The 26,389-nt window shown below is 58.4% G+C and overlaps 1 protein-coding gene across 5 annotated transcripts in view; it reads left to right on the top strand.

Annotated features, from left to right (window-relative positions):
- Positions 1-26,389, top strand: part of TCF20 (transcription factor 20) — a 194,528-nt gene that overhangs the window by 12,918 nt on the left and 155,221 nt on the right. The window contains exon 1 of one of the 5 annotated variants that reach the window (XM_060413607.1): positions 10,727-10,901. The exons of the other annotated variants lie outside the window; for them this stretch is intronic. The gene's annotated coding sequence lies outside the window, so the exon portion shown is untranslated. Of the gene's footprint in view, positions 1-10,726; positions 10,902-26,389 lie in introns of those variants that run through there. 5 annotated transcript variants of the gene reach the window in all.

Here is a 26,389-nt window from a genome sequence, read left to right as displayed (position 1 = left end):
GGCAGTGTGGGGTCCTTAGCCACTCAACCACCAGGGAAGTCCCCTGCTCACTGCTGAGTCCCTCATTTGTGCCCTGCAGACTCCCTGCTCAGTGCTGGGCATGAGGCAGTGGGCAAGACCCCTGCCCTCATGGAGATCACTTTCAAATGGAGCAATATAGACCAAAAACATAATAAAGAAGTAAAACAGGACTTCCCTGGTAGTCCAGGGGTTAAGACTCCACCTGTCAATACCAGGGACACTGGTTCAATTCCTAGTCCCGGAAGATCCCAGATGCCATGGGGCAGCTAAGCCCATGTGCCCTAACTAAGGAGCCCACGCTCTAGAGCCCAAGAGCCACAACTGCTGAAGCCTGCGTGTCCTGCGGCCTGTGCTCTGTGACAAAAGAAGCCACCGCAGCCAGAAGCCTGTGCACCGCAACTGCAGCGCAGCCCCCGCTTGCCTCAACTAGAGAAAGCCCACTTGCAGCAACAGTCGATAAATAAATAGACTAAAACATTTCTCAGGAACAGAAAAAAAAAAAGGAGTAAAATATATTATGGCCCAGAGTGATAAGCACTAAAATGAAAAATAAAACAGAAAAGGGAAACAAGGGGTGGATGTCTTTTTCATGTATAAATGAGGCGTCCAAGAAAGGTCTAATTGAGAAAGTGACATTTGAGCAAAGCTGGCAAGGAGGTGAGGAGGTGAGTCAGATGGCTCTCTAGGGGAGAGTGTTCCAGCCAGAGGGATCAGCCAGGGCAAAGAGCCGGAGCCGGGAGCGTGCCTGGCACGGCCGAGGAATAGCAAGGAGGCCCGCGTGGCTGGAGGGAGTGGGGCGGGCGGGGTGGGGGGAGCTGGTAGCAGATGAGCTCAGAGAGGAAATGGGGGCCAGATGGTGAGGCCTCCTGGACTCACCATTTAAAAGGATCCCTCTGGCTGCTGAGTGGAGATCAGACTGGGGGAGGGGCGAGGGCAGCACCAGGGAGACGGATAGGAGGCTGTTGAAAATAGTCTAACAGGATTCGCTGATGGATTGGATGTGGGAGAGCGAGAGAAGGAGAGAGCGCGCATGAGCGAGCAGAGGTGTCAAGGATGGCTTCGGAGAGTTCTGGTCAAATCTGGTCAAATGGCTGGGCCTAGAGGCTCGGAAGGGAGGCCAGAGATTCCGTGAAGGGTGGGCTGGCTGAGCCCCGAAGGATCAAATGCCCGTGGCCAAGAGGGGTCTCTAGCTTGGCAGCCCCTGGTGGATTAGAAAGCTGCGATTTTCTGTGCCCATGAGGGCTACAGGGATCCCAGCCCAGCCCTAGGAAGGGGCACCTTCTCTGTGCTCTGGACTGCGGGCTGGGCTTGAGCTCGTCAATGGCCAGTACGAACCCTCTCCACGTATCCTTCCTGGCCATCCACTTATCCATCCAGTTGTCCTCCCTGGCCACCCTCCCTCCTTTCTCTCACCCATCCAGCCCCACCTCAAGCACCCCAGCTACCCAGGCACGGTCCCACACACCGGGGCTGCGTCCCTGAACCCAGCCAACCGCTCTCTGCTCTGGTGGATTGAGCAGAGAGCGGTCCAGGCCTGAAGCAACTGCTCCACGGGGCAGAATAAGACCAGAGAACACTCTTACTTCCGTCCAACTTCAGGCCACTCAATATGTCTGTGACCACATGTCATCTAACCGGTGAACATTTCTAAGTCATTTCGTACTAAGTCGCCGTCACTAAAAAGCTTTGGTCAGGTCATGCCTCCTGGTTTGGGTTCCAGGAAAGATGAGCAGAATTGAGGCTTCCATGCTACCAAGACTCAGGGCTGGGGTCTTGGGGTGGGGTTGGGGGGCGTCCCAAGGAGATGGTCTTTATACCCAGGCACAGAGCGGGAGAGGGCACTTGGGGTGGAGGCATGGGGATGCAGACTGGGATGGGTGTGTGGAGGTTAGTGGAGACGACACAGCCAGGTGGGCCCACCACGGAGGGTCTCATAGGCCCTGGGGCAGCATCTGGCCTTTGTTCAGAGGGCAGTTGCGGGGGCATGGGGAGTTTCTGAGCTGGGGAATGACCCACTCTATGCTGGAGGCCCCATGGAGGACAAATGAGAAAAGGTGAATGGTTTGAGTCAGGGAGACCAGTGAGGAGGCTGTGACTTTGATCAGTAGGGACGCTGAGCTCTGACGCAGGAGAATGAGGGGTCAGGGGGATGGGGTAACTTTATAGATCTGATAAATGGCAGGGGGTGCTGCTTGCTGGGGTCCCACCATTTCTGACCACGTCACACCAGACAGCTTCCCACAGCACTGCCCTCTCCCTGGAAAAGTCCCTATCCTCACCTGACCCTCTGGACCTCTAGTACCTGGGGCCACCCAGGACCCCCACCCCCCCACACTGGCACCATCGCCAAGTCACTTTGAGGTTGGCTCCCAAATTCTTCCCCGGGGTATCCCTCCTCTACACCTACTGCCCCAGGCTGAGCCCTGCCTCTTCAGGCCTGGACTAAGGCCATGGCCTCCTCGTGACCTTATGCCTCCAGCCTTGTACTGCTGGGCTATTCACCTAGAGAAGAGTCAAAGGGATCTATCTTTCTAGAACCTGAGTCTAGGAAGGCCACCCTCCTCCTCCTCATGGTTCCGCTTTGGCCCGAGAAAACCCCACCCAGCACAGGCCCTCCTCAGCTGCCTGCTCCCCGCACTGTAGCCAATGCTTCCCAACCCCAGACTGAACTTCTTGTTCCTGCTTCACTCATTTGGCTAAGGTTTATTGTGTGCCTACTCCAGGCAGGCACCAGGCATGCATCGAAGGTTGGGAACTGTATGAGAGGAGATGGACTCAGTCATAGGGTCTGGGAACAGGTCAGGCCTCTAATATCTCAGTTGGTAAAGAATCCACCTGCAATGCAGGAGTCTTCGATTCCTGGGTTGGGAAGATCCGCTAGAGAAGAGATAGGCTTCCCACTCCGGTGGTCTTGGGCTTTTCTTGTGGCTCAGCTGGCAAAGAATCCACACACCATGGGGGAGACCTGGGTTCAATCCCTGAGTTGGGAAGATCCCCTGGAGAAGGGAAAGGCTACCCACTCCAGTATTCTGGCCTGGAGAATTCCATGGACTCCATGGGGTCACAGAGTCAGACACAATTGAGTGACTTTCACTTTCACTTTCAAGGCCTCTCTAGGGCTTCCCGGTGGCACTGGTGGTCAAGAACCTGTCTGCTAGTGCAGGGGAGCTAAGAGGTGGGGGTTCAATCCCTGGGTTGGGGAAGATTCCTTGGAGGAGAGCACGGAAACCCACTCAAATATTCTTGCCTGGAGAATCCCACTGACAGAGGAGCCTGGCAGGCTACGGTCCATAGTGTTGCAAAGAGTCGGACACGACTGAATTGACTTAGCAGGCACGCGTGCACAAGGCCTCTCTGAGGACCAGACATCTGAGCTGAGAGGATGAACAGGAAGAGGTAAGGGCAAGAGTGCTTCGGGAAGAAGGAATAGCTAGAGCAAAGGGCCTGAGCCGGACGCCAGTGGGCTTGGATGAAGCGGGGTCCTGTGCCCACATCAAGGCATTCACTACCTGGTACCCTACCCTTGTCCCAGGTTGGAAGCTTGGGAGGGGCTGGGGCCGAGCCTGGGCAGGTGATGGAGCCAGGTCCTGGGGGGGAGGCGTGTGGGGTAGACTGAGGTGTGGGACATTTTATAATTTAAAAAAATAGCTTTATTGTGATAATTATCATTAAAAAGCTTTATTGAGATATAACTCACAGACCATAAAATTGACCCTTTTGAAGCATACAGTTCAGTAGTTTTTAGCATATTTATAGAACTGGGCAACCACGACCACTATCTGATTCCAGAACAACTCCATCAACCCCCAAAGAAACTGTACCCATTAGCAGTCACTCTCCACCTCCCCTACTCCCAGCGCCCGGCAACCACTAGTCCACTTTCTGTCTCTGTGGATTTGCCAGTTTTGGACATTTCACACAAATGGAGGCAGACAGCATGTGACCTTTTGTGTCTGGTTCTTTTCACTTAACATAATTTTTTTTTAAAAGATCCATTCATATTGTAGCATGAATTAGTGTCATTCCTTTTTATGGCCAAATAATATTCCCTTGAATAGCTAGACTCCATTTCCACCTTCATTGGTTCATCAGTTGTTGAGCCTTTGAATTGTTTCCACTTAGAGACTATTATGAATAATGCTTCCCAGGCGGCTCAGTGGTAAAGAATCCTCCTGCCAGTGCAGGAGACATGGGTTCAATCCCTGGGACAGTAAAATCCCCTGGAGAAAGAAATGGCAACCCGCTCCAGTATTCTTGCCTGGGAAATCCCATGGACAGAGGAGCCTGGCGGGCTACGGTTCGTGGGGTCGCAGAGTCGGACGGGACTGAGCAACTGAACAGCGATAGCAACATGAATAGTGCCGCTACAGACATTCTGCGTAAATTGTCCTGTGGGTGTGTGTTCATTTCTTAGAGGTAGAACTGTTGGGTTACATAGTAATTTTTTTTCCTTTTTCTTTTTCCCTTCTTGGCTGCACATGGCACAGCGTGTGGAAGCTTATTTCCTGGACCGGGGCTGAAACCTGCACCCCCTGCAGTAGAAACAGAGTCTTAACCACTGGGCCACCAGGGAGGTTCCTATGTAGTAACTCTTTGTTTAGCTTTTCAACACGTGCGTGGCTAGGCTGTTTTCCACAGTGGCTACACCATCTTACATTCCTACCGGCAGCGTATGAGGGCCCCAATTTCTCTACATCCTCAGCAACACTCCTTATTGCCTGTCTTTTGATTACAGCCATCTCAGTGGGTGAGAAATGGTATCTCATTGTGGTTTTGACTAATGACCGATCGCCATTTACACATCTTCTTTAGAGAATGTCTGTTTATAGCCTTCGCTGGTTTTAAAATTGGGTTATTTGTCCTTTTACTGTTTGCTTGTCTGGCTGCACCACGTGGTTGCAGGATCTTAGTTCCCTGACCAGGGACTGAACTTGGGCCCCGGCAGTGAAAAATCCTGAGTCCTAACCATTGGACCACCCTGGAACCCCTCTCCTTTTGTTGTCGAGTTGTTAAGAGTTCTTTATACTTCTTGATACAAATCCCGCACTGGGAAAAGGAGTTGAGAGAGCAGGCCAGGCAGACAATCCCTGGGCTCCCCTGAGCTCCACACTCCCAGTCCCGGGGGCTGTCTCCCAGGTCTCGGGGGCGGGGCAGGCCCTGGCGTCACCTTCCACCTCCAGCTCCCTCACATCCACTGCCTTGACCCACTTGAGACACCATAGGGTGAACACTGCACAGGTGCTGTGATACCTCCGCCCAGCGGGGGCCCAGGCCCAGCAGGTGGCTTTCACATCGAGGAAAAGAAAAAAAATGCTGGTCCTTTCAGAGGCGACTGCAGAGAAGCCACCACCTGCCCCGAGCGACAGTCTCAGCCACGACAGCTCAGCTGTCTCTGCAGCCCTGAGGCCAAGCCCGTGGCTGGCCTGGGCACCCGCCCGCTGGGCAGGCGGTGGTGGAGGGAAGACACAGGCCTGTCTGCGGGAGGGACGCCTGCCAGGACAGCCGCAGCCCCCTCGGGCCAGGCCCTCCCTCGCCCTGCTTATTTAAACTTTCCTGAACTTTCCACAGTTTGTAAGCTGAGCTCCTCCAAGTTGGAGAATCAAGGAAAATGGTAAAAACACACACACAAACCCAGCCACGGCGGCTGGCTGCTTCTGCTCAGACACCAGGGAGCTCTCTTCTCGTGGCTGCCCGGGGCCGGGTGGGTGCTGCGCTCAAAGCACAGGAGCAGTGCTGGCTGGGCCTGTCATGTGGGGGTCTCACCTCCCTCCCACAACCCTCCAGGCTTGGGTGTTTGCCCGCCAGCAGCCCCCAACCTCATGCTACTGTTTGACGGGATACAGAGAGGGACAGGGGCCTACCAATTCAAGGAGAGGGTCCCTGGCACAGCTGAGGCACCTGAATGCAGGCTCTGGAAGCTGGGGAGGGGCCACAGGTGGGGAGTTCTGAGCCGTCCTTCAGGAGGGTTCAGTTCAGTTCAGTTCAGTTCAGTTGCTCAGTTGTGTCCGACTCTTTGAAACCCCATTGACTGCAGCACCCCAGGCCTTCCTGTCCATCACCAACTCCCGGAGTTTACTCAAACTCATGTCCATCGAGTCGGTGATGCCATCCAACCATCTCATCCTCTGTCATCCACTTGTCCTCCTGCCTTCAATCTTTTCCAGCATCAGGAGGGTTACGATTGCAAAAAAGCAGTGAAGGCATTCAGGCAGCGCACAGTGGAACTGACTGGTCAGGGCTCTTGTTTGAGGGGGTCGAGGGAAGCAGGTGGAAAGCCAAGAGCCAGCGGAGGTGGACCATCCCTGGGCCCCTTGTGCCTGGCCAGGAGCCTGCCTCCTCCCGAGGCCGTTCTAAATGCTAAGGAACCCTTCCTGCCCCTTGCTAACCTTTGCCCCGCCCCTCAGTCTGGTTCCCAGACCTCTCCCCTCCAGCCCTTCTGGCTGCTCTCCCAGACAAGCCGTTTTTTTTTTTTTTTTCCTCCCTTCTTTGCAGGGTTGGTCCTCGGGCTTCCTCCCCGCCCGGTCCTGCAGCGCCCCAGCTGGGTCCGCCACCCACCACCTGCCACCCGCCCACGTGGAACCCCCTCTGCCCCTGCTGGCGTCCGCCTTGGCAGGCTCTGTGCCCTGAGGCCCCTTTGCTACGCGGCAGCCGGTGGGCTCAGCTCGGGAGCCAGAGCGAGAGATTTATTGTGGTTTTTAGGGGGCGTTTAGGAGCCGATGTGATAATGTCTGTGAACGCACTTTGTAAACTGTAACGGGGGAGTGCGGTGCACACGTGAGGGGACTGTGGCTGGGGAGGGGGCGGCAGCCCAGCCCCCAGAGGACATTCTGGGACTCAGCGGGGGAAACCCCTCCAGTCCCCCGGGGGCGGGGGTGGAGAAGCCCCGCGGGGCTCTAGGGCGGGAGTCCCAGGCTACATCTGCTGGAACCGGGCCTTCATGAGCCTGCAGGCCTTTCTGTGTCAGCAGGCAGCTCTGAAATGAGCCGTGAGCCAGAAAATTGCCTGGGTCCTTCCCTCACCTCAGAGGCTCAGTTGCACTGCAGTGACAGGGACAGGCTTCCTGGGGAGAACTCTGGCTTCCTGACCCCCCCAGGGTGTGTGTGTGTGTAGGGAACTGAGCTAACAAGGGACAGCAGCCAAGCTGGGCTGTCTTCTGGGAAGTGAGCTCCTCCATCCCACCCTTCTGGCTAAGTGTTGTCATCTGATCATTCTATTCCAGTGGCCGATGTTTGCTGAGCACCTACTATGTGCTCGCCTCTGACCCAGAGCACATACAACAAGGATCAAGACAGACCAAAATTCCCACCCTCACACAGTTTATGTGCAGGCAGGGCAAAGACAGACCATCCACAGCTGAATCAAGACGATTTAAAATACTGAGCATTACTACAGAGACAGTGAGATGCGCGAACCAGGAAGTACTGAAGTCAGGGGGTGAGAGAAGGCCCCTGCAAGCCTCCCTCACCCCTCTCTCCAGGTGGGCCTCTCTCTGGGACCCCCAGGACAATCCTGGACCTTTAGGGGCTCAGTCCACCCTCCACCAGTCACTGGTCCCTGTGACCAAGGCTTCCCTGGTGGCTCAAGACAGTAAAGGATCTGCCTGCAAAGCAGGAGACCCCTGGTTTGATGCCTGGGTCAGGAAGATTCCCCGGAGAAGGGAATGGCTACCCACTCCAGTATTTTCCCCTGGAGAATTCCACAGACAGAGGAGCCTGGTGGGCTACAGTCCACAGGGTCACAAAAAGGCAGACACGAAGGAGCAACTGACACTTTCACTTTCACCAAAGCCTGTAGGCTAGGCAGTCTTGAGGCTCCCTGGATCCCTGAGCTTGGGACTGGCTGTCTTCATTAATCTTGAGAGTAGTGAGCTGAGTGTTCCCGGTGCCAGGCACTGGTCTAAACATCAAACCAAGTTATCTAATTTAATCGCCAGCACAACCAGATAGTGTGGGAACTGTCATTCATGTCCCTATTTTATAGACAAGGAAACTGAGGCCCGGGAAGCCTGTGTAACTTGCCTAAGGTCACACAGCTGGCACAGCGCAGCTAGGATGTGAACCCTCCGGCCTCATGCTTTTAACCATTCTGTCTTCCCAGTCCAGGTCACAAGTCTCAAACCTTATGATTGCCAAGCTGTGCTGAGTGGCTCTACATGCATTGTCCCATGTCAGTCGCATTACAGTCTCTTAAGTCAGTTGGCTGTCTTATGATCTGCTCCTACACTTTGTGCAGAGAAAGAGACTGAGGCCCTGAGTGGGTGAAGCACAGTGGGGAGGTTGGCAAGTCAGGATGCAAACTCAGACCAGCTCGCCCAAGGCCTTAAACCTCCTGGTTCTCCCTCTTCCTTACCTGCCGTCTTGTTTCTGCGCCCCAAAGCCCACAGAAGCTGGGCTGTCCCCCCATGTTGCAGATAGGCATACTGAGACCCAGGAAGGTGTTTCTGACTTGTTCACAGCTGCTGGCTGTTGAGCCAGGCCTGCTTCCTGGCCTCTGCACTGAAAGGCCATCATGGGCAGGGGGTGGTTGAGGAGCTGGGAACAGAGACCAGGAACATTTGCCCAGCTGTGCAAGGCTCTGGAAGGGAGGACTGTCCAGAACCAGCTCTGGGATCCCGGTGCCTGATTCTTCTCCATTACAGACCAGTCCCACCTCCTAGATTGTGCTTTAGATGCAGCCTTGGTGGGGGGCGGGGGGCTCACTTCACCATAGACAGGGGGACTCTGGAGGCCACAAAGGCTCCTGGCTCAGTGCCCTACAGCCAGTGACCTTAGCAAGGTCACCTTCTCTGAACGTGTTTCTTCTCTATAAAATGGGATCTTAGTATCTGGCTGGATCTGTGACAGCTTTTTAGAAAAATCTGTGGTGTATCCGGTGGCTGGAACAGGGTAACTCTTGCCTGGTACCCCCTGTCTTCTGCTCAAGAAGCAGTAGGATGAAGGGGTACCTGAGACACTTACCCAGGGGAGTCATCACAGCGGTTCCAGCCCAGGAAGGCTCTCTGGGCTCCTCTGTTCCACCTCCACCCCCACCCCAGGCACTGGCCAGCAGTTGCCCTCAGATCTGTGGCCCTGAAGCCTGCCATGACCTCACAAGGGCCTGGGAGACACACTTGGGTCCTCCCTGAGCTCCTGGGCACTCCCAAAGTGGACTGAACCTTCAGGGAGGATCTGATGCCAGCCTGAGGGCAGCGGCAGCAGCAGAGGCCCCAAAGCCTTGGCAGTGGGATTAAGGTGGAGAAAAATGAAGCGTGGAAATCATTCGTTTCCTTGGTTGGCAAGAGCGGCTCGGAGTGAACATTTGGGGCTTTTAAAATGAACATCAGCTGCAGGGACCCGTGCCCTGTGCCCGCCATGGCCCATGCGGCCTCGGAATCCCGAGCCCGGCTGTTTGTCTTTGCCTGCCGCTCAGCCAACACTTACTGAGTGCCTACTGTGGGCCAGGCCCATAGCCAGGACGGGAGGGAGGATCCAGCCAGAGCGCAGCAGCCCTGTGGTGAGAGCGCAGCCGCAGAGGCCCCAGTGCCAGCCAGCAAGGAATCAGGCCGGGCAGGGCAGGCGCCACCACCTCCCAGGGGCTGCGGGGGCAGGGGCCCCTGGGTGGCCACTGGGCGGGTGTGTGTGTGTGTGTGTGTGTGTGTGTGCGCGCGCGCGCGCGCGCACAGGTCCAGGTGGCTTCCCAAAAGAGGAGTCTGCAGGGATGGGGGTGGGTTTCCTTTTGGAGAGGGACTGCAGAGGCATGGGGGTGAGGGTGTGTGAAAGGCGAGGGGCCACAGTGAGAAGGCACAGGCCTCCAGGGCCAGGCAGGTGGGCCTGGGAGAGATGGCGGGGGGCGGGGGGGGGGGGCGCGTGGGAGCTGCGGGCAGGTACTCCGGCCAGCTTGCCGCCAAGCGGCCATCCTAGGGGAGAGGCTTCCGACTGAGCCTCTTCTTTCTCCAAACTAAGCAGGACATGTAGATTTTTCTGTGAAAATGACCGATTTTTTAAAAAATGATGGGAATTTATTTGAATTAAAAATAAAAAAAATATACGATGAGGTCAAAGTAAGCATGGCTTTAGCTGGCTTGGGCCCACGGGCCAAGAGTTTCTGATCTCCAGCGGTGATGGTGATGGTGATGCGGCGGTGGGGGCGTGGAGGTGGAGCAGGCCGCTTAGAAGTTGGGGGGGCTGCGGAGGGGGGGTGGAGGCTGGGCGGGGTGGGCCGCTTGGAGGGTGGGGGATCAGTGAAAGGGGAGGTCGGGTGAAGTGGACCGGTGGAGTGTAACCCCCACTCGCGGCGCCGGCGCTTGGGGGGAACCGGGCGCGGGTGGGCGGGGGCTGGAGGCAGCCCCCCCGCACCCCACCCCACCCCAGCCCGGCGCGCCGCGGCCGCCCGCCGCCTCCATCCGGGCCTCTCCCCACCTCCCGCCTGCCCGCCCCCGCCTGCGCCCCTCCCCCGCCGGCGCGCACGGCTCCCGCCGCCCCTCCTCCGCCCGCCCGCCCGCCCTCCGCCCGCTCTCCCCGGCTCCCTCCCGGTCTCTCTTAAGTGCCATCGAGGGGCGCCGGGAATTGCAGCCAGTAAATCGCGTCCCACCACTCAGCAGCGGGGCCACCGCAGCGGCGCCGCCCGCGCCCGCCGGGAACCCGCGCCGCCCGGGCGCCTCTCCAGGGCCCGCGAGGCCCGCCCCCACCCGGCGCGGCGCTGCGCAGGGCCTGCCCCCGGGCCGGCCGGGGCGCGCGGGGCCCGCGCTGGAGGCGAGGACGCGGCGGCCGCGGGGCGCACGGCCCGGAGCGCGCGGCCCGCGCCCCCGCGCGCCCTGCCCGCGCTCGCGCCCCGCGCTCCGGAGCCCGGCCCCGCTGCCCGGGCTCTCCTGCGGGACCGATGCCGGCCCTCCGGCCGCCAGGGTAAGGGGGCAGCGCGGGCGCGGCGGGGTGAGGCAGGAGGGTGGGTGGGCGCCCGCCCCGGGGCGGGGGACCCCGATGCGGGCCCAGCGCCAGCGTCTGGCACGTGGGGGCGTCTCAAGTTCCCTCTGGAGGCCGGGCAGGTGGCGAGAACGCGGGGGTGTGGTGCTCCAAGGCTGGCACTTACTGCGTGCCTACTGTGCGCCGGGCGTGACCGGCTCATCTGAAGTGGGATTTTTTTTGTCCCCATTGTACAGATGAGAAAGCAGAGGCTGGGAGAGGGCAAATAGCTGGCTCAGGGTCCCCAGCCAGCCAGGATTTGACCCCTAGGCTGCTTGACGCCAAAGCTGGAGCTCTCCCCACTAGGGCACGCACAACCACGGAGACGGTATGAATATTTCATTGTAGAAAAGAAGGGGAAAAAAAAAAATCAGCTATTGTCCCGCCACCATAATGCAGCTACTGTAGGCCCTCAGGTTCTTTCTTTCAGCCATGCTCTTTTTTCCACCCTTTTCTCGAAGAATGTATGCTCTGGGGCCATGTAGACCCTGGTTCCATCTTTACTCCAGCACCTAAAAGTGGAGGAGCTTTGAGTAAGTCCCTTAGCTCTCTGGGCCTGGGTCTCCAGCCTGAAAAAATGGGGACACTTCCAAGATTACTGAGGGGTTTGGATGAGACCTAGACGGTAGCCCTGACGGGGTGGGGATAGGCCAGGGCCTGAGAGAAGGGGGAATCCTTCTGCAGGGACTCATGGAGACCTATTGAGTGCAGAGCCAGCCCTGGCTCCTGCTCCGGCTCCGGGGAAGGTGAGGGCAGCCTGGCCTGTCTGTGCTTCTTGCAGGAGGGCTCTGTCCAGCGTTGTGGGACTGACTGCCTGGCTTCGCATTCTGCCTTTGCCAGGCCCCTGCTTCCTCCTAGAATGTTTGGAAAGGCAGAGGGTACCCTGGCTTCACCTTTGCCACGGAAATGAATTGCATCTGGGAGGAGGGGCCCAGCCCTGCTCTGAATTTGGCCCCCTGGGGAGAACATTTGGGTCCTGGCTTCTGCCAAGCCCAGGCTTGGGTTTGGGAGCCTTCTGGGACCTCCCAAATTCAAGTTTAGCATCAGGCCCAGTTCCTTATGACACTCCAAACCAAAAACATCACCTCCATCAGCACCCAAACTGGAGACCTCCAGGCCTGTGTGCCCTCCCGGACACCTACCTGTCCGTCCATTTCATCCACCACAGGGTTCCTTTGGTTCTGCCCCACAAGCATCTCTCCCTGCTTTTATCCTCCGTCCCGGACATTCCCGCCTGTCTTCCCCAGCCTCAACCATTGTTCTGGGACACCGTAGCCAAAACTGTCTTTCTAAAAGCAGCTCTGAGCTTCTGAACTCTTCAGCCATCCACAGACCTAAACTAGGCCAAACTCCTGAGCCATCTCTCGAGGCTGGGCTCCTCTGTGGTCAGCCCTGCCTCCCTCTGCAGCCTCCCGTCTGTGAACCGGATGTGCCTTGGTCTCAGAGCCCTTGAGAGCTGGGTCTGCCCTGAGACTGTTTGGTCTCATTCCTCCAAAGCCCCTTCCCTGTTTCTTCTGGCCTGCTGAACTTTCCACTCATCCTCAGGGCCCACCTGTGTCCTCTCCTCCCCCTGGTCCTTCCAGGACCCCCACCTCTCTCTAGTGGATGCCATCCGTACTTCTTCCCCTGGGCAACCCTCCCTCCATATGGCCCTCAGCAGGTGCCAAGGCGCTTCCCACCAGACTGGGAGCTCTGGCCAGCTCGGTGATCTTTGAGGAATGAACAGCGGGGAGTGCATCAGAAGGAGATAAACCAGAGCCTCCTTGGAGGGGTCTCGTAACCCCGCGGCGGTCCATCGGGAGTGGGGAATCACACTCCTCCTGCCTCCTTGGGGTCTCCTTGTGGGAGCCGGGTGCCCCAGATGGAGACACTGAGGACCACATTTGCACCCAGATACCTGCAGGCCTTGACCTTCAGCCTTCACATTCAGGAGCATCCAGAGTCCCACCTGGATCGGTTGGGGCAAGGGTTGTGGGCACTCAGGTGCAGGAGCCTCCCTATCCTGTCCCGGCCCGCTTCCACCCCATCAGGCCCACCCCCACCCTCCTCCCAGGGAACCGGGAGAGTTATGTCAGGCCGTCTGGCCGAGTGCCAGGGCTCCCCATGGAACTATAAATTGACCTGTCGCGAGAGGGAAGAGATTAATGTCGACCATCTTCATTAGCGCGTCCCCCGGGGTGACGGCGTCTGCCCTGAGCTGGCTGATTGGAGAGGGTGTGAGTGAGTGAGGGGCCTGGTGATGGTGGTGGGGGGCCTGCACTCCACACCCCCTGCCCCCCAAGAAAGGCAAGGTGCAGGGGCCAGCGCCTGCCAGAGAGCCTTGGCCTCCTCCTACTGTTCGAAGGGCCGTCCTTCTGGCCTCTGCTCCCGGCAGTAGGAGCGTGCTTTGATGGAGGACCTGTGTGCTAATTGGGAGCAGAGATGCGCGCCCTGCAGCTCTGCGGGGCTCCTAGGCTGACACCGCCAGCTCAGCGGCATCTGTGGGGCCTTCATTAGAGCCCTTTCCTCTGACCAGAAAGCAGCCTGCTGGGGGCGGGGCGGAGAGGGGGGGCTTCCCGCCTAACCCTCTCCCTCTCCCCGCCCCCCCCTTCTCCTTCTTCATGACGATGATGATGATGATGATGATGATGGGGAAGGAGGCAGCTTTGGGGTGTGGATTGGAGGGTGAGGATGGGAGGATCAGAGGGATCCTTTGCATCTTTGTGACCACGTGGCCTAGGGTTAGGCCCTCCACTGCTCTGCACCCGAGTGTTCTCAATGCTGGGATGGGCAAGGTCATGCCCCCCTGGGGTGGGTGGGGCCAGCCAAGTGTGCGTGAGTGGATTTGTCTTTAGAGATGAGGACCGGTCAGAGCCCGGGGCTGAGGTGTAGACTGAAGTGCAGGCTTCTGGGTCTGAATCCTTGTGCTCCCACCTCCGGTGAGGCCCTGGGCTCTCTGAGCCTCAGTTTCCTTGCCAGGCAATGGTGAGGGCCGGGGGTTGGTCTCGTGAGGGCGGCATCCCTTTATAGAAACAGCCTCTGCGCTGGGTGGAGGCTGCTAAGGGAAGGGACTGCAGCAGCAGGTCAATGGGCGTGACCTTATTCCATCGTTCATTCATTCATTCAGGACATGCCTCCTGCACGGTGGTCTTGTACTCACAGAGGGCTTCAGAAGTGGCTTCATTCTCTGGAGGGCCTCCCTGGGAAAATAAACCCAGGAGAGGATGAGCTGCTAGAACCCCTAGAAGGGAGTCTCCCCAAACCTGGGGATATCTGGATGGCCCCAGGTTGACACCTGTAAGGTGGAGATGGTGCAGTCTCTCCTTGCAGACCTCATCTGCACGAGGACTCTGATGTGGGCATCTAGCTAGTCGCCAAGTTCTTGGCCTCCTGGGTCCCCTAGCTGGACCGGAGCAGAAGCAGGGACCGAGACCGTCTCCTCACACCCACTCCTGTCGCCCAGGCTTTCCTGTGCATCCAGGGGAGGGGGGTGGAGGGTGGGCCCAACTCACTGCCTGGTATCACTGGTCTCCAGTCTGTGCCTGGGGGTGGGTTCCATGGGCACCTGCCTGTCTGAATGCCTGCTTGAGGCTGGGGGTAGGCAGTAGATGGGGCAGTAGATAGGGCTGCTCCTGTGGGGTCGTTGCATGGTGCTAGCTGTACCTCTTGCTAGCTGAGGGTCACTCTGTGAGGCATGGGGCTCCACCTCTCCAAGCCTCAGTTTCCTCATTGGTGCCACGGGAATGAGTCTGTGCTGCGTGCCGGGCACACACCTGACGCAGAGTGGAGCACAGCGGGTAGGGCTGCGTGGTCACTTCTGCCTCAGGCGGCTGCCCCAGCTCCTCAGAGAGGCCTGGCTAAGCGGAGTGTGGGCTTCTCTGCCTCTCACTGTCAGCCCCCCACTGGGTATGACGGGACGTTTGAACAAAAAGCACATGGTTCTGGAGTCAAAAAGCCCAGCCTTGAGTCTTTGCTCTGTGGCTACGCAGCTGTGTGTCCTCGGGCTCATCACTGAACCTCTCTGTGCCTTTGTTTTCTCGTCTGGAGCGGAAATGAGATGTTGTAAACTGAAAACCACAGCTTGCTTTGCTCAGTGAGCACCCACCTAGGGTGGAGGATGGAGCGCTGGCCCAGGAGTCCCAGCCCAGGGTGCTGCTCCGGCCCCCTTGATCTCGCACGGTGACTTGGGGTGAGACTCTTTGGACTCATCTGTAAAGGGGGTCATGGCACCTGCCTGCCTTCCAGAGCTCTTCTGAGGTTGAAAAGATGTGTGTGGCTGGGGAAAGGGGCTGCTCCGGGAAGGGCTCAAGGGGCAGGGTACTTTTCTTGGAGTAATCCTGCTGTCCCCAGGGGTGGATGGCCTCCTGGGGCCCTCGTTTCCTGTCTGGAAAAATGGGAGTAGACACCCTGCTCATCCTGGCCGTTAGAGGTCTGCGATGCTGTCTGATCAGAATCTTAGCCATTCTGTTTTGTAATGCATCCGCATGCACTCTAGCCCCGTGTAACCTGAGATGTGTTGGAACAGACCGTCCTCCGACTTGAGCGTGTTGAGATCGCCCCGTGAGAGTCACGTGTGGAAGGCTGGTGATGAAGGGTGCCTATTGTTGCCGCCTCGCCATGCCCAGCCCGTCCCGCCTGGCAGACTCAGTCGCGGGAGCTGGCAACATGGCTGTCTGCCTCCGCCTTCCCAGGCAGGCAGGAATCACTAACGCGTTAGCAGTTTCATTAAGCCTCTCGCCAGCCTCCCCGCCTCCCTCCCGGGCCTCCTCGGTAATTATTTTCCCAGCCCTTCCACTCGCAGCCCTTTCGCGAGCTCTTCGGGATTGGCCAAGTGGCCCCCACAGGATGGGCTGCTGGGATTGGGCTCTGAGGGGCTTCCCCCACACGCACACTGTGGGTACCCCCTTTTCTGCCTTGCCATTGAAGCTTTGTGTCCCCCTGAGGCCTCCGTGAAAATGCAGATCTGCTCAGCCTGCCGGGGTGATGGTTAACCCGTTCTTACACGCCCGGCACACGTAGACTCCTCCATGCAGCTGACCTCCATTCAGTCCGGCACAGAGTTTCTCAGGCCGCCTTCAGGGGCTGCCATCGAGTAGACTCCAGGGAGCCGGCTCTGAGGGAGATGGGATTCCTGGTCCTGAGAGGCTGTGGACGTCCAGGGCCCTGGCTGGTAGAAGCCACAGCGTGACACGGGGATGCATGGAGGCTGAGGGGAGGTGTGTCCAGAGCGGGACTGGGGCCCCAGAGGTCCTGGGACCCACAGCCTTCCTCTGCCTAAGCCCAAATACCCCAGCCCACCCCTGGTCACAACGACTGGTTGAGAAATGGACCTGTGGCCCATCAGAGCCTATCAGAGGCTTTCCTGGAACTTTGACTTCCAGCCTGTGGGGAAGGCTGGCATGGCTGTGGTTGCCGAGCCCAGAGGGTGTACATATGAGACTGCTGGCTGTCCTCTTCCGGGACCATGTCTAGGCTGGGGAATCGCCAGTGAGGTCATCACGTGGAGGGAGAGAGAGTGGAGGTGGATGTATTCCTGCATTTGGGTCTCTGGATCCTGCTATGCCTGAAGCTATACCTGCAGTTTTCAGGTATATAAAGAGACAGGTCCCCTTTTTCACTCAAGCTCTCGAGCTGATTTTTTTCCTCTTACAACCAAAAGAGTCCTAATGGATGGGAAAAACCAGGCAGGATTTTACAAAAGAGGTGACATTTTGAGTTGGGTCTTGAAGGATGAATAGGAGTTTGTGCAACAGAGACGAGCACTCAAACAGAGGGAACAGCAGGGGTCAAAGACATGGAGATGTGAAAATGCAGGATGTGGGAGACACCAAGTACTGTCTGTAGCACCAGGATTTGTAAGCACAAATGACAGGAAGGGAGCTGAGGGATGGAAATGATGCCAGGCTGTGAATGCCAGGTTGAGGAGGGTTATAGACTGAAGGTGCTGAGGATTGTGGGAGGGGTGGGCAGGAACAGGAGACACGGGTTCAGGCAGGTCAGAGAAGGTGCTGTGGAGAGAATAAGTGAGACTGCCGGCAGAGAAGGGGCAGCGAGGGTCTCCTGGCACAGTGTGAGTCTAGGAACCAGGGTGAGAGGAGGCGCCCCAGAGCCACGGCTGGGCAAGTAGGCAGAGGCCAGATCAGAGGGGCCTGGCACACGAGGCTGCAGCACCCACAGGGTCCCAGGAGCCCCTGAGGTGGTTAGGTCCAGCTGTACCGTGGAGACTGGCAGTTCGTGGACTCATTCATTGAGCAGATCCGTATGCAGTGCCTACTATATGCCAGGCTCAGAGGATACGGGAGGTGACCATTCAGTCACAGCCACAGAGCCAGGCAGCTCCCAGGCTGATGGGAGACAGGCAGTGAGCCAGGAGACAAGTACGTGAGAGTGTGGAAGAGTCAAGTGATGGTGAGTGGAGTGTGGGTACCACTGGCCAGGGTGCTCTGGGGGAGGGAGGCCTCTCTCAGAAGAGGTGTTTGAGCTGAGACCTGAAGAGGAGGAGGGCCAGCCGTGGGGAGATCAGGTGGAAGAGCGTCCCGGACGGAGGCAGGTGCAAAGGCCCTGTGGCAGATCTGATTGTGGCCTTTCAAGGGGCAGAAAGGAAGGGGTTTGGGCTTTATTGTCCCTGGGATGGGATATCTTTAGAGGGTCTCAGGAGCGGGGCTGGAGGCAGAGACGGAGGAAGAAGGGGGATGGCAGTGGGGCTGGAGCTGAGAGAGTCCCTGTGGTTTGGGGAGGTGGGAGAGAGGAGGCCAGGCGAGGGCAGCAGGCTCTGGGCTGAATGCCTGGGGCGAGGGCTGGAGGTTTGCGGAGACGGATGCCTGGAGCCGGCCCAGGCTGGAGACCATCTAGGTGAAGGGGTCTGGGGCAGCTAAAGCTGCAGTTGTCCAAGGGGAGAGGAGGTGGGAGCCAGGGCCTGGCCTGGGCCTGGAGAGGGGGAGGACATGGCCGGTAGTTTTTCCCACCTGACCATCCCAGCTGTGGCAGGGTGTGCCAGCTGGTGCTGGAATGAGATGCGAGAGCTCTGTGCTTCCCTGAACACAGCCAGTCCTCACTGCTGCCACCAGCTGCCCACCCGCCCCGTAGGTCCTGGCCAGAGCATGTAAGTGACATAGACTGCTGTCCATGGCCACGCCACCCTCTGCAGGGAGAAGCTCACCCAAGCTGCTCTGTCCTTTGGAGCCAACCCGTTTGCTCTGCTGGCGGAGACTGAGGTCCTGGGGCCGAGGTCACAGGCTGCAGCCTGCATGGGTGGTGGGCTGGCTCCCTGACCTATAGGCGGGCACCCGGGGCTGTGCTGCTGCCAGTGGGCTGGGGTGCCAGCCTGGTCCAGGCAGGGCTGGGAGGTGATCCGGGTGCTGGGAGACTCTTGCCCCAGAGCTGGAGCCCTGCCGAGAGCCCCCGCTCACCCTCCGGCATCCTGCTGGCCGCCCCGTCTCGCACTCTGTCCTCTTACGCTCACAGCTGCGCTTAGAGATCCTCAGAGCCCAGGGCTTTCTTGCCATCCGGCTCTTGACTCTGCCGGGCCTTCTGCCTGGAACACTTCCCTGTCCCCCTGCCCCCACTCACGTGCCCCTGCTGTGTTCTCACAGCCCCTGGGCTTTTCCCTCCACAACATTTGTTCAGTGAATTTATTCACGTAATAAGGATATTGAGGCCCTGCTGTGCACAAGATACTGTGCTGGGGGTGGAGGGTGAGGTGTGGGGAATGATGCACTTGTGAATAGAACTGACCAGGTCCCACCCCTCCCAGTATGGCAGGAAACACTGTCACCTACTGAAAGTCGCTCAGTCATGTCTGACTCTTTGCGACCCCATGGACATGGGATTCTCCAGGCCAGAACACTGGAGTGGGAGCCTTTCGCTTCTCCAGGCGATCTTCCCAACCCAGGGATTGAACCCAGGTCTCCCGCATTGCAGGTGGATTCTTTACCAGCTGAGCCACAAGGGAAGCCCAAGAATACTGGAGTGGGTAGCCTATCCCTTCTCCAGTGGATCTTCCCAACCCAGGAATCGAACCGGGGTCTCCTGCACTGCAGGCGGATTCTTTACCAGCTGAGCTATGAAGGAAGCCTGTCGCCTAGTGAACAAGCTAAAATTTGGTGCTGGATGGTGTGCAGAGCTGTGTAGGAGAGCTGAGGGATGCGGGCGAGAGGGTGTTGGGGTTGGGGGGATGGAGGTGAGGGGGCGCTAATGGAGACAGAGTGCTCAGGGAGGCTTTCATCCAAGACCTGAGGGCAGAGAGGCGGCCAGCCTTGGGAGGTGCAGGTGGAGAGCGCTCCAGGTGGGACTGCCCGTGTGTCTGCTTTCCTGTGTGTCTCCCTTACTGCACAGGGGAGCCAGCCCATCGCTGGGGGGTCTTCACTGGGGCTAAGCTGGGGGTCCCTGGGGCAGGGATGGTCCACAGTGGCCCCCTGGAGCCCAGATTCCAGGAACGCAGGCAGAGGCCGAAGCCACGTTTGGATACAGGCCTGGGCCTGTGAATGGGATAGGCACAGAGTCCTGTGAGATAATGCCCGTGAAGGACTGACACCCACTCGACAAACAGACAGGAATGAGGCACCTGCAAGGCTGTGGCTGGACCCTGCTCTCCTTAGAGGCTGCAAGACCAGCCTCAGGCAGTCACTGAATGTGAGCCTCTGTGTGTTCATCTGTAAAATGGGCGTGACAGTGCCTCCCTCCTGAGGCTGCTTAAATCAGGTAATAGTGCAGCGCCTGTCACAGGACAGGTACCCGGTGCGTTGCCCTTACTACTGTGGATACTCTTGGCACTTGCTGAGTAACAGACAGAGCTCTTGGGTAACAGAACAGTAGGTGCTCTGTTGGTGTTTGTTGACTGACTGACTGACCGAGCAGAAGTCAGGCATGACCGGGCCATGAGTGAGCAGCGCCCCCAGGTAGTGGGGAAGACTGGGCACAAACCACACTGGTTTCCCCCTCTGGGAGTTCAGGCGGTGCCTGGTGGGCTGAGCCCTGGGAGCCTTGTCATCTGGGATGGTCCTGGAATACCACACCTCTTTCAAGCTTCAGTTTCCATCTCTGAGAAATGGAGCTGAAGGTGATCCTGAGCCGCACGACCAATCCCCAGTTGTTGACAGACTTATGAGAAAATGAGACCTAAAGGGCCCTGAGGATCGCTGAGCCCTCAGGAAAGTTGGCAGTGGTGCCGTCTGATTTCCCAAGGCTGCCTAAGGTCCTTGGAGGGTCAAGGGGCTTTTCAGGCTCCATACAGGGAAGCAGGCCTCTCCCTACCTCTGGACACCCCTCCAGTGTCAAGGGTGACTTACGTTGAATCGGTTCTGTTTAGGGTCTCTCAGAGCCTGTTCCCGCAGGAGTGTGTCCTAAGCTCCAGCTCTCCACCCCCCAGCCAGGGCTCCCACAGCCCCTGTGCCCATTGCCCTGACCTCAGTGGGCCCTGGAGGAGCCACCATGCTGGGCTGGCCCTCCTGCTGGAGGGGAGGCCCCGGGCTGGGCCTGGCTCATAGTAGGTGCTCAGAAAGGGCCTAGTGTGTGCCTGTGAGGGTGGGGCCCTGGAGGCCTGGGCTTGGCCTCGGTCCTGCTGCTGACCCCTGTGTGTGGCCTTGGGCACTAAGTCGCTGGCTGAGCACCTTCTGTGGGCAGAGCTGGGAGAGATGCCTGAGGACCATGCAGGCCACCTCCTCAGTTGTCCTCAGGCTTGCGGCCAGAAGCAGAGGGGCTCACAGGAGCCTGGGTAGGAGGACTTTTACCCCCTTTTTCTCTGTAGCCCTGAGCCAGAGGGAGACACTGGGCCCTTGGGGAAACTGAGGCCCTCAGAGGGCAGAGGTGTGGGGAAAGCCAGACGTGTTTCTGCCTGGGCGTGCGCTGCATTCTCGGTGTGCCGGCTGCCAGCCAGGCTTGTGAACGGTGGGGATATGCACTGTCCCCCGAAACCCTGTGTGCAGCCAGGCAGGTCCTGTCACTACCCCTGTTTCGTCCATGCAGAAACAGACTAAGAGAGACAGAGCGGCAGAGCCAGGATTTGTTCTTTACTTTGTTTTTGGAGATGTGGGTTCATACAGGAGAGCGTATAGATCCTAGGTGTACAGAGGGATAGACTTGCACGCACACACGTGTAGCCTTGAACCCCCACCCAGGTTCAGACCTGGGACCTTCCAAGCACCCCCTGGGAAGCTCTCTCACACCCCCGTCAGTCATCGCCCACCGGCTACTGACGCCGCCCACCTGGCGTAAATGGTGGAGGCTGGCTTTGTCCCTCTCTGCTCATCACGTACACAGATCACAGCATGTCCTTGCTGTGTCTGCCTCTCAAGCTCAGTGTGGCATCTGGGCGAGTCATCCGGCCGTTGATCTAGCAGAAGGTTAGCAGAACTGGGATTTGAACCCTCCCACTGACTCTGCCCACGGCACCCAGAGATTCACCCCTGCTCACCGCCCTCCAGTGGCTCCCATCACCCTTGAAAGAAAGACCCAAATCCTCCCCCACATCTTCCTCGTGGCGGCTCCCGATCCCATCCCTGCCCTCCTAGCCTCATAGATGGATGGGCCTTTCATCCTCAAAAGCCCCTCTGCTGCTTCCTATCTCAGGGACTTTGCACGTGCTGTTCCTTCCTCCTGTCCGCCCTCAGCTTCCTTCCAGCGTCCCACCAGGAGCATCACCTCCTCCAGCTTGCCTGCCTGGGTTCCCCCCGACCAGGCTGGCTCCTCCTGCTGGACGTCATGAGGCCAGTTCTTGCTCTTTCTTCGCTGTCCGTGTCACTTGTAATTAACTGTCAGTTAAGCATCTGCTTCCCCCAGCTAGACTGTCAGCTCCAGGAGGCAGGGATGGTGTTTGTGGTTCACGGCTGCGTCCCTGGTGCTGTTCATTGACTCACTCTCCCAGCCTTCTCGTCATCTGTTCGTTCAGCAAATACGGAGTGCCTGCCGTACTGCAGCCTCTTGGCGAGGGTTTGTTGAATGGGTGAATAGATGAATGAAGGTCCATCTGCCTCTGAAGCCCGTCCTCTTTGCACTGCACTCCATCGTGTCTGTTCCTGCCTCTCTGGGCCTCAGTTTCCTCAGTTGTCAGAGGAAGGCCCCAGGCCTGCACCTTCCAGCCAAGCTCTGATTCTGAGACTGGGGGACAGGGGGCTGGTTTTGGTTGGCAATGCTGAGGGCAGCGCAGCTGAGCAGGGCGGTGACTGCAGGCTACGGGGCAGGTCCTGTCCCAGACAGCTGCCTGCTCCAGTGCTGGCCCCAGTGCCTGGCAGGATGCTTTCCACACCTGCGTCACCAGAGCCCCTGATGTCCCTGCTGGGGTGTAAGGCTCAAGGCCCACGTCCACTGAGGGCCTTGCCAAGGCCACGTGGCCCCCTCTCCCCCCAAACTCTGAACTCCAGCTTGGCCTGCTGGGCCTGGCGGGGAAGGAAAGCGTGAGGGTGCCCAGGTGGAAGGCAGTAGGTGATGTGGGCCGGCGTGTGAGCCTGGTTGCACAGCTGCGTGGCCTTCCCTTCATGAGCGCAGTTTCCCTGGCTGTAAAAACCTGGGCGTGACGGTGACCGTCGTCCCACCCTGCTGGGGCCTCTGAGGGTCTCGAGATCTTGGGAAGCACGGGGCAGGTTTCTGTGAGGCCAGCCTGCCCCAGGGCCCGGCTGGACCAGCCTCCGCTGGGAGCCAGGCGGGAAACGCGCAGCGTGCGAGGTGGCTCAGCGGCTTAGTGGCTTGTCAGCCAGGCGGGCGGGTGTCCTGGGGCCGGGTTTGATTAGTTCAGGTTGACAGTCGCGCTCCGCGGCGCTGCCAGGAGGGGAGCCCGTGATTACCCTAATGAAGCTTGAACGCAGTTTGTCATCCAAACAGCTGGTTCGGAGCCGCGCTGCTGCCAGCTGCCCAACTCAGCCGTGCAGACGCGCCCCGCGCCACCCGAGCCACGAGTGGCCCTGCCATCGGGATGACCTGGAGAAGAGGCAGTGGCCCCGGATGGGCTGTGGAGCAGTCCCTGGGGAGTGGGATGGGCCACCCAGGGGTGGGGGACTGTCGGAGCCTCAGTCAGTCAGTGGCATCCCCCTGATTCTTGTCCTCAGTTGCCCCATCTGTAAAGTGGGTGCTCCTGGCAGCTTGAAGTTTCAAGAGTTCCAGCTGATGAGTCACCTCCAGGAATTTTTCTCAGACCCCTCAATACTGAGTCAGAGACCTCGTCAGGCACCCACAGCCCTCAAGACAGGCCCCATCACCCCGATGGCCCTGTGTTGTCACTGAAGGTCTGGGTGATTGTCACTGGATTTCACTCATTCATCCAGCGAACACTGACGGGAACACACAGAGGTGGGCAAGCCAGCCACCATGCCATCTTCATGGCGTTTGATCGCAGTGGGAAGGACTCACGGGACCTGGACCCCATCTGGGGAGCCAGGGAGGGCTTCCCAGGAGAGGTCGCAACTGGGCCCAGAAAACCCAGAGGAGAGAGCAACACAGGGAAGAGTGTTCCCGGTAGGATGAACAGCCTGTGCAAAGCCCCTGAGGTAGAAGGGAGAGAGTGTGGAGGAATGCGAGCACCCTCTGAAACTGGCTAAAGGTGTCAGTGCTTCCTGGGGAAAGGCCTCAGTCCGTGCCCTCTGCTGGGCAAGTTCACCCCTCATTGAACTGTTCTGACCACCTTGGAAGAAAGGATCACAGTCCTGTGTTACAGGTGGGAACACTGAGGCCCACAGCATGGGGGTGTGGTACCCTGCAGGCCTCTGCAGCCTCAGGTCTACTTGGGGATCCCCCAAGAGGGCCTGGACTGGGATCTGTCAGCTCAGCGTGGGTTAGAGTCCACATGAGCACTGGATGAGGAGGGGGCTGCACTGGGGCCTGGGACCCTGTCCAGGGCTTGAAGCCTTGCACAGCAGAGCAGGGCAGGCAGCCTGGGGCCTCCACTGAATGGTGAGTGGGTCTCCTGACGCTCTGGGCCAGGACCTGTAATTGAGCCTTGTGGCTCCTGAGCCTACCCTTTCTCCTACATCTAGCAACCTATCTCTTCACTATGGCTTTTGATTGAATCTGTTTAAAATGTTGAATTGTAAACTCAAAAAATTTTTTTCTTTAAGAATTTGGGCATAACAATTTTTCCTAACTATAAAGGAAAATTGCTAAGTCCCATATTAAACATTTATAGTGTGTATGGAAGCCCACTCATAGAGAAACAGCACCCCTGGAACTATTTTCCAAGTAGCTTGAGGCTACCCTTGCTTGGATTGTGGAATGGGGGAGCAGGCAGGTGAGTGTAGGCAGGGGGGATGCTGGCCTCCCGCATGGCCCGCGCCTGGCTGCTTCCCAGCTCTCTCTGCCCTCAGCAGCAGCCAGGCCCCTTCTCTGCCCTCCTGCATCCCTGTGGTGTACTCCTGGGTGGCTTTCCGGCTTGTGTCTGCGACGACCATCCTGGACCCACTTTCCGTCCTGACCCTGTCTCCCCGCAACCCCCAACGTCCCTGGCTCCCTGCTTCCGCCGCATCCAGCCCACATCCTGGCCCAGCGCCTTCCCCCACCCTTCTTACTCTGCCTTCAGTGGCCACAGCCTTTTCCTCCTGGAGAGGGGCGCCTGGGGCCCTGGGATCTGCATGGCCCTGGTCCGAGCAGGTGTGACCCAGACTCCACAGGCGCCCAGCCCCACCGCCGGGCAGACGTGAGCAGCCTGAGAGCTGGGATGAAGGGCTGGTTTCTGGCCTCACTGCAGGGAAGGAGGAATTCCCACCGCTTTGCTCCCTCCTTATCGCTGCTGCGCGGCGGCGTGACGGCTGCTGTCGCTGCCGCCTGCCTGGGGCGGCAGTGGCTCTGGAGGAGAATGGATTTATCAGATTCATCGCCTCTTGCCCCCCGGGAGACTCTGCCGGGCCTCTGCCCTGGCTCAGAGAGAGATGGAGGGAGGTGAGGGTACCCAAGGCGGGATGTGGCATGAGCCCAGGGTTGGCAGAGGTTGGTGGGATGCAGGTGTGGATAGACTGGGCCCCAGCCTGGCCCGGGCTCCCGGGCATCTCAGGTCTCACGAACGGTAGGCAGGGAGGTGAGCGCTGGCGAAGACCACGGGGAAACTCGTGGATCCTCATCCCCGAGCCTGCACTCGTGTTCCTTTCCCACACGGTGTGCCCTTCAGGCACTTCCTCCAGGCTCGGGAACAGGCCGCAGCGAATGAGTTTGGCAAGAATGAATGGTGATGCCCCCGAAGGCGTGTGTGTCGGACCCTTGCCTTGAGCTGGGCCCACGTTAAACATTTCACATATGTCGTCCTCTTGACCCCGACCCACAGCCCGGTAAGCTAGTATGGTCCCTCTTCTCATTTCACACATGTGGACAGGCCCAGAGCTTAAATGATTTGCCCAGGGACACAAAGCCAGGGACTGCCCAGGTTTGATCCTGGGCGGTCTGAAGCTAAGGATTGGGCTTGTGACCAGAAGCCTGCGGGTAAGAAAGGGGGCTGGACAGGCGACCAAGGTGGGTTGTGGGAGGATGCTGTGCTTGAGAAAGGGCCTGTACCCTGGGGGTTGAGTGCTTCTGGGGTCTCGGGGCCGAGTTGCCTCCCCCTCAACACCCTTGCTGAGCAATGGGCCTCGGGGCCATCAGGTGCATGGATCCTGAAGGTTCCCACCCTGTCCTGCCTTGGGGAAGCCTCCGAGACACCCCTCAGGGAGGCCAAGGCTCCAGGACACCTGCCTTCCCAGGATTCCTTGGTCATTTGCTAAGAATCAGGTCCTGGAGAACTGAGCTCTGCACTGGGCTGGAGGGAACAGGTGGGCAGAGCAGGCGGAGGTGTGGTCTTCCTGCCAAGGGAACAGCTGGTAGCCTCTCCAGGCTGATCCCAGGAGGGTGGGGGAGAGGAGCGTTAGTTCAGCTAAGAGAGGGTAGAGTCTGACCCAGCAACAGTAATGGCAAACTGGATGCTCACAGACATAAACATAACACAACTGTAGAAACAAGAGTTTCAAAGACAGGGAGATCAGGGAGGCTTCCTGAAGGAGGGGGCCCAGAGTTATCATGGAAGAGATAGCAATTTAATGAGTAGGAGCAGGGACCAGTGTATCATGCTGAGGGAAATCCTGTGCAAAGGCCCCGTGGTAGGGAGTGCCATACAGCGGAGGAAGTGAAAGGCTGCGTGTGTAGCTGGAGCAAGAAAATCTGGGAGAAGAGGGGATTTCCCAGGTGGTCCAGTGCCTAAGACTCTGCATCCCTGATGCAGGGGGCCAAGTTCCATCCCTGGTCAGGGAACAAGATCCCACATGCCACCACCAGAAGTTTGCAAGCTACAACTAAAGATCCCACATGCCTCAATGAAGATGGAAGATCTCTTATGCTGCAACTAAGATCTGGTGCAACTAAATCAATAATTAACAGCAACAACAACAAGTTGGGAACCTTAAAATACAAGATCTGGGGGCAGGGATGTGGCACCTTACGAGGCAGGACCCCCAGGGGGTTAGTTTAGGCTGGGAAGTGATCAAGTCAGATGTCACACCTGTGCTTTT

This window comes from Ovis aries, chromosome 3 (genome assembly GCF_016772045.2).
Source record: "Ovis aries strain OAR_USU_Benz2616 breed Rambouillet chromosome 3, ARS-UI_Ramb_v3.0, whole genome shotgun sequence".
NCBI classification, from domain to species: Eukaryota; Metazoa; Chordata; class Mammalia; order Artiodactyla; family Bovidae; genus Ovis; species Ovis aries.
This window is presented reverse-complemented; position numbering and strand designations above follow the sequence as displayed.